Genomic DNA, 7,086 nt, shown 5'->3' with positions numbered 1-7,086 from the left:
TTATTTTACGTAGCACAATACTCTCAAGGTCAAACTGTGCTGTCACAAAAGGTAACATTTCCTTCTTTTTTAAGGCCAAGTAGTATTCCATTGTATAAATTTAGCACATATTTTTTTAGCCACTCATCTACTGATGGGCACTTGGGCTGTTTCCAGATCTCTGCTAGTTTAAATAATGCTGCAATAAACATAGGGTTGCATATATTCTTCTGAATTAGTGTTTGGGGTTTTTTGGATATATTCCCAGAAGTGAAATCACTGGTTCATAAAGCATTTCCATTTTTATTTTTTTGAGTTAAATTTGTAATGCTTTCCACAGTGGCTGCACCAATCTGTGTTCCCACCAACAGTGTACTAGGGTTCCTTTTCTCCACATCCTCACCAACACTTGTTGTTTGTCAATTTCTTTTTTATGATAGCCATTCTGACAGGTGTGAGGTGATATTTCATTATGCTTTTAATTTTACTTTCTCTGATGATAAGTAACATTCAGCCTCTTTTCATATGTCTATTGGCCATTTGTATGTCCTCTTTGGAGAAGTGTCTATCCAGGTCCTTTGTTCATTTTTTAATTGGATTGTTTGTAAAAATTAACACCAAAAAATGCCAAGGATTGATAGAAAATATTATGAACAACTATATGCCTAAAAGTTGGACAATCTGGATGAAATGGATAAATTCCTAGACATCCAATCTTCTAAAACTGAACCAGGAAGAATCAGAAAATATTAATAGACAATTATGGCTATTATACATGGGCATTAAAAATACAAATTTATAGTTACAAATTCTCCTTTGAAATTATTATTATTTATTGTTAAAATATTTTTGCACATTTGAAATATTTTTCCCATTTCCAAATTGTCCTGTACCGAACAGCTTAGCACTTCTAGCTATAAACATTATTGAAAAGTTGCAAAAGAATAATTAAAATCTCCAGTTTTCTTATCCATTGTAATTTTATGAATACTTCTTTTATTAAAAAATAATTTTCTATGACAGAAATATATGTTATCAGACCCAAAGACATTGTAGTAGGGAAATGAGACTGTGAACATAGATAAATGTGCATCTCTAATTGTTTAGTCAAATTAGTAAGATAATAAAAACATTTCCCCCACTTTTTAAAGCACAAGCCTAGTTGTCATTATTTCTCTGATGTAGAACAGAATTATTCTCTTTAATTAGGAAAAGTTATAGAACACTCAGATTTGATGCCTTAATGTTTTATGGAGGAAAGTTCATTATTTGGAAGGAGCATAAGATGGGAATTTTATTTTTTATTTTTGGTTGTTATTGTTTTTTCCCTTTAAACCCATAGTTACTAATGACTTGAGGAGGTTTCTGAGTCATAATCCTTTCCATTATTATCATGCTTTATTACTTTACAGCTCTGTTATTTAGGCCATAATGATAAAAAGACTAAAATCACATTATACTATATGACATGTTCAAGCTAACGAGTTATATTAAACATTTGTTAATTTTCTTTCCAATATACATTCTCTCTTGTTCTTAAGTAATGTATGAAATTCTGTCTGCATCTACCCACAACCTCCTGCCCTGCACTCAATTTGGTCTGGGGAGACTAGATAATTTCCGTAACCACACCAGAGAATGTGATTTAAGTCAGAATGGTCCATTACTTTGGCCACAGAAACTGATTAAAAGATAGATCTATGAACTAAGTCAAGCAAGTGGGTCAACTGGATTGTATTCCAGAACCTTTCCTCAGGTTGCATAGTGGCAATCAAATTACTTTTATTGCACTTGATTTTGTAATAATCTGAGTCTGAACATTCCAGGAACATAATCTTAAAATCTGAAAATATACCCAACATTTTTAAAAAAGTAAATCAGTGCAAATCTCTTATTATCAGTGAAAGGACAACTCAAATCAAGGTTCAATAACATTTTTTTTAACATTTCAAATTTTAAAAACATATTATCTTTTACAAAATCATACTGGAAATTTCACAAGCTTAAAAAAATTCTAAAATATCTATACAATCCTAGTCACTCCTGAAGGGGTCCTGGGACAAATCATAAAACCTCATTCCCTCTAACACTATCCAAATTGAATCAATGACTCACAATTAAGCTCACACCTCTATGAGGGAACCCCTCAGAAGGTCATATTTAAGAGTGTCATGGGAACAATATACATTTCAAATACAATCATTAGAAAGGACTGAATGGATCAAGAGCTTTTTTGTCTAGAGATGAAGTTTTTACAGAGATATCTCCAAAATATATAGAACTATTCAAAAATGCCACTGAGATTCATTGAGGTGGATAATTATATTCCCAGGTAAAGACCAATATGGTTAAACTTCCTGTTTACTCAGTTTTGAGGGAAATATTATAACCACTAGAGGCCTGGTGCACAAAATTCGTGCAGGGGGGGTGGGTCTCTCAGCCTGGCCTGAACCCTCTCACAACCCGGGACCCCTCAAGGAATGTCCGACTGCGGGTTTAGGCCCAATCCCATCCCTGCAGGATTGGGCCTAAACCGGCAGTCGGACATCCCTCTTGCAATCTGGGGCTACTAGCTCCTAACCATTTGCCTGCCTGCCTGCCTGATCGCCCCTAACCACCTCAGCTGCGCCATGGAGGCTTCGTCCAGAAAGACGTCCGGAAGGTTGTTCAGCTGTCTTGTCTAATTAACATGTTACGCTTTTATTATTATAGATTGCTGATAGAGATGAGAGTAGTAAATTTTAAGATATCAGATTTATGTAAAATTTTCTTATTGTTCATTTGATGTCTGTATTCCAGAATTAGTGCTGTTCCTCCTCATCTATCATTAGTAAGTAGAATTTATTCTAAACCATGACCGAAAGAAAGAAGCTATAGTGTCAAACTATAGCTTCAAATAATTTTCAATGTGACTTGTAAACATAATAGACTGTTTGACCTGAAACTTCTGCAGTTGTAGGTGGTATCACACAATCAGCCAGGCTTTTCACTAAGGTGAAATTAGTCACCATGTTGGATCCATGCTCTCTATTAGTTTTAAACCATAAGTCCAGTGGGGAGTGGTCTTCTTCTTGATAGCACCTGTAGCTTTTATCAGTTGCAGCTCCACTGCCACGTAGCCTACCACAAGACTACTAGTCTTAACTGAAATGTATCACAGTAAGGAGAGGAGAGCAGCATCAGCAGATGAAGAGATTACCAAGTGCAGAGTGGAACAGGAAGCAGAACAGAATGAGAGCAGGATCCCTGCACCTGTAGGGGATTCTCACAGTGAACCATGGAAGCCCCTGAAAGAAGTCAGGAGCTATTTAAGGATTTTTTCTTAAAAATATACCAAATTGTCCAGAGAATTATTCTATAAAAATATATTTATTAAGAGAAAGTACTGGTTTTTCTCTTTAACCTGCTCTTAACAGCAGCTTCCTCTGTTATGAAATCCCTGGTCCCAAGCCTATGCTGAGCTCCTGAGCGCAGGGCATTTTGTTCTCAATTGAATTGTTCTTTTCTTTCTTTCTTTTTTTTCTCCTAGCTAAGAGAATGAAGATGGTATTTTATAATGGTTATCTGTTTTAGTTTGCTAAAGCTGCCTTACACAAACTGAGTGGCTCTAACAACCAGAATGTATCCTCTCACAGTTCTGGAGACTAGAAGTCTGAGGTCAAAGTATCAACTGTGTTGATTTTTTTCTGGGAGCTGTGAGGGAAGGGGGCTCAGTTCCAGGACTCTCTCTTCAGCATGTATATAGCCATCTGTTTTCTGTGTTCACGTTGTGTTTCTTACTTTACGTGTGGCCTTTTTAAATAAATTTACCAATAATATTGGATTAGGCCTCCTCTAATAACTTCACTTTAATTCTATCTACATTGACTATTTCTTTTTCTTTCTTTTTTTTTTTTTTTCTGCAAAAAAGCTTTATTGTTTCATTTGGTCCAACGCATGGGAGAGGGCTTCAGGGTGGCTAAAAAAATGGCTAGTAGTTTTGAGGAGAGGCTCAGGTAAAAGCCAGACACCAGGGGGATGCAAAGGGGCCCCTCATAGTCTTCTGGGCTCCAAAGGCTACTAGCCATGCTTGAGGGTGAGCCTTTCAAAGAGATACTCTTCCAGCCCAGCCTGGGGGCTGGCCAGCCTGCAGAGGTTAGTCAGGTGGCCGCCCATCTTCCTGATGAGTTTCACCTCCTCATGCAGGAAGTGGTTCTCCAGGAAGTAAGAGATGGGGATCTGTGCAGGTAGAACCCAGCACATGCAGCTCCAAAGGGGCCTGGTTCAGTTTCTTCTCCAAGGCCAGGGCGGCTTCCATGGTGTCCTGAGTTTTGCCCACTCATCCTGGGAAGGCTCAGCACATCTTGGAAGAGAATGCGGCCACCGTGCTTATTTTGCAACTTTAAGAAATGCTCAGTGCCTTCATGCTTCTTCTCTGCCAACTCGTGGAAGAAGTGGCCCGCGCTCTGGAAAGCCACATCATCCCACTCAAAATAGAAGCCCAGAGAGAGGTAAGTGTAGGAGGCCTGCAGATACAGTCTGGCTAGGAGGTTGACCACAGCCTCCACCTCGGTGGAATAATTGTGACCAATTTGGGAGGTCATGATTGTTGGGCAATGAGTTAAGGTAGAAAAAACAAACAAAAAAACTGGCGTGTTGGCTGGTCTTAGAGGTGGTTCTGAAGATGGTGACTGAATAAGACTCAAGTGAGTGACCAGAGTCTGGAAGAAGGGGAATCCCTGGGTCTGTTCTGTCCAAACACTGTTGAAGCAAGAGATAGATCCGGGACCACCGAGGGCAGTGCGTCTACAATGACTATATCTAAATCAGATCATGTTCTGACATACTGGGTTAAATTTTTCAATATGTAAAGTTGGCTGGGGATACAACATGATTCATTTCCTCTATACCAGGCTTCCTTTCCTATTTTTTTCTATTACTAAAAAGTAAATTAGTTAAGCTCTACCCAATGGAGTAGAACTCCTGAGGCATATAACTTAGTGGCTATATTTATTGGTTCTGGATGCATACCACCTGGATTTGCATCCTGGTGTTGTCTCTTTCTAGCTCTGTGACCTGCTCCCTCGTCCATAAAATGGAGAAAAAACTATCTATCATGTGCAGTGCTTAGCCATTTTGCAAATATTACACTTATAAGTACTTATTATAAAACATTCTTGAGGAAATAACTGCCTTCTAAATAGAGGTAGAAGTCTGTACTCCTTGACTATGAGTGCTTACTATGCCAGCAAAGAACACATAGCAGGTTTGGAGAATAATGTGATAAAGATTTACCTTTGTTTGGAATATGAGGATAATGCTGCAATGATTCAAGTTATGCAGATGCTTCAGGTAATCATAAAAGACACTTAAATTACAACATTTTATCTCTTGATTTATGTACCAGGCTCATTAGGGGGTCATTTGATCACTTTTGTTCCATTTCTCCAACTCAGTCTCACAGAGTAACCCAGATACAAAGTAAAGGAACCAATCCCTAGAAAGGTAATAGAGGTGGGGCTTATTGTGCTGTACATCCACCCAGAGTTCTTTGCACTAATACCTAACTACTTCAGAAACATTTTACCGATTTGTAATTATTTTTAAATAATTTGTAATTATTTCTCCAAATTTTCATATTTTGAGCATGCTCATTTCTGCTTGCCTCAACTCTTAGGGCACTTTATTTATAGTCAGCCACTATGATTGTCGCCGGTCCTGACTGAAAGCTAAGTGAGTTTAGATCTGGGCTTCTCTTAGTCATATAAGAACACTCCAGATTCTGATCTAAGTATTTCATATGTTTTATTGGATTTAAAACTCAGAGCAACTCTTTGTAGATATTAATATTATCATTAAAGCTTGCAGACAAAAATAAAATGTTTAGGAAAGTTCAGATTGGCCAATGTCAAAGCAAGTAGTTGCGATAACATTTTAATCTCTATCAGTGTGATTTCTAATGCCTGAGCTCAGTGGCAAATCCTTTTCCTCACAGATAAAGGTGAAAGTCAGTTATCTAACAGTGTCCTTTATTGCAATGTGATGAGGCTCAGATAAATTATTGAACAGTTTGGATAATGAGGTTGTCTCAGTTTATCTTCTAGTCTTAAATTCCCTTAATCCCAAACAGTCTCAAGTCAGAGAGGTAAATATGGCTATGAAACCAGTGAATCAACAGATGGTTACATTTTCTGCTTGTAAAATGCAGTGCAAATTTCACTAAAAGCATCAAAACATCTTCTGTAGATATTTCTTAGATGTATATTCACATATATTCCAGACATATCAGTGAGCAAATAAAGAAAACAGATTTATCCCTTTGAGTTCGGCATCATTTGCTTTGAACTAAAACCTCAGATGACACTGGGCTGCTTCTAAGCTCTCAAATGTCCTTGACTTACTCTGAAAAGTTTTCTTTAAATTGGATTTTAAAAATCTAGTCATGTATTATGGTTACAGAAAGACTCACCAATTTTGAATCTTTATATTCCTAAAATATCCTTTAATTTCTATAATCTATAATAATAAAAGCATAATATGCTAATTAGACAGGAATTCCTTCTGAATGTCCTTCCGGATGACCTTCCAGATGAAGCCAGGGCTGTGAGGGAAGCCCAGGTCCTGGGTGCCAGAGGGAAGCCAGTGCTGGCAGCTGGGGGAAGGAAGGCCTACTCTTGCATGAATTTTGTGCATTGGGCCTCTAGTTTTATATATTTAAATTTATGTTTTCTTAAAGTCGAACCTATATTTAAAATACAGCCAGAAATATAAGATTGGATTGAAAGTAACAAATACATATAGAAGAATTACCATGTGCAAGATGTTCAAGGTATAGTTAGATGGATAGATGTCCATGTAGATATAGATATAATATAGCTAGATATGTCTGTCTGTCTATATCCATCATCTGACATTGCACATTGGGCAAATATGACATTCTTCCCATTTTTTAATAGGAGATTAGCGTTGTGTGAAGGATGGTCTTTAAATATTGTTTTTATTCCTGTGATAATATAAGGCACAGAACAAGAAATTCTGGGCTAGCTGAAAGCAAAGTAAGATTTAGTGGAAGCCTGAGCTCCTCTTTCTTGTACAAGTTTTCCTTTTGAAAACTTATGTAAATTAATG

The 7,086-nt window shown here is 37.3% G+C and overlaps 1 pseudogene; it reads right to left on the bottom strand.

The window, feature by feature from the left end:
* Nucleotides 1-4,038: 4,038 nt before the first annotated feature.
* Nucleotides 4,039-4,562, bottom strand: LOC139010449 (ferritin light chain pseudogene; annotated as a pseudogene).
* Nucleotides 4,563-7,086: the final 2,524 nt, after the last annotated feature.

Source organism: Myotis yumanensis, unplaced genomic scaffold, assembly GCF_028538775.1.
Source record: "Myotis yumanensis isolate MYYU_CA2020_CCGP unplaced genomic scaffold, mMyoYum1.0.hap1 SCAF_1, whole genome shotgun sequence".
Taxonomy (NCBI): domain Eukaryota; kingdom Metazoa; phylum Chordata; class Mammalia; order Chiroptera; family Vespertilionidae; genus Myotis; species Myotis yumanensis.
This window is presented reverse-complemented; position numbering and strand designations above follow the sequence as displayed.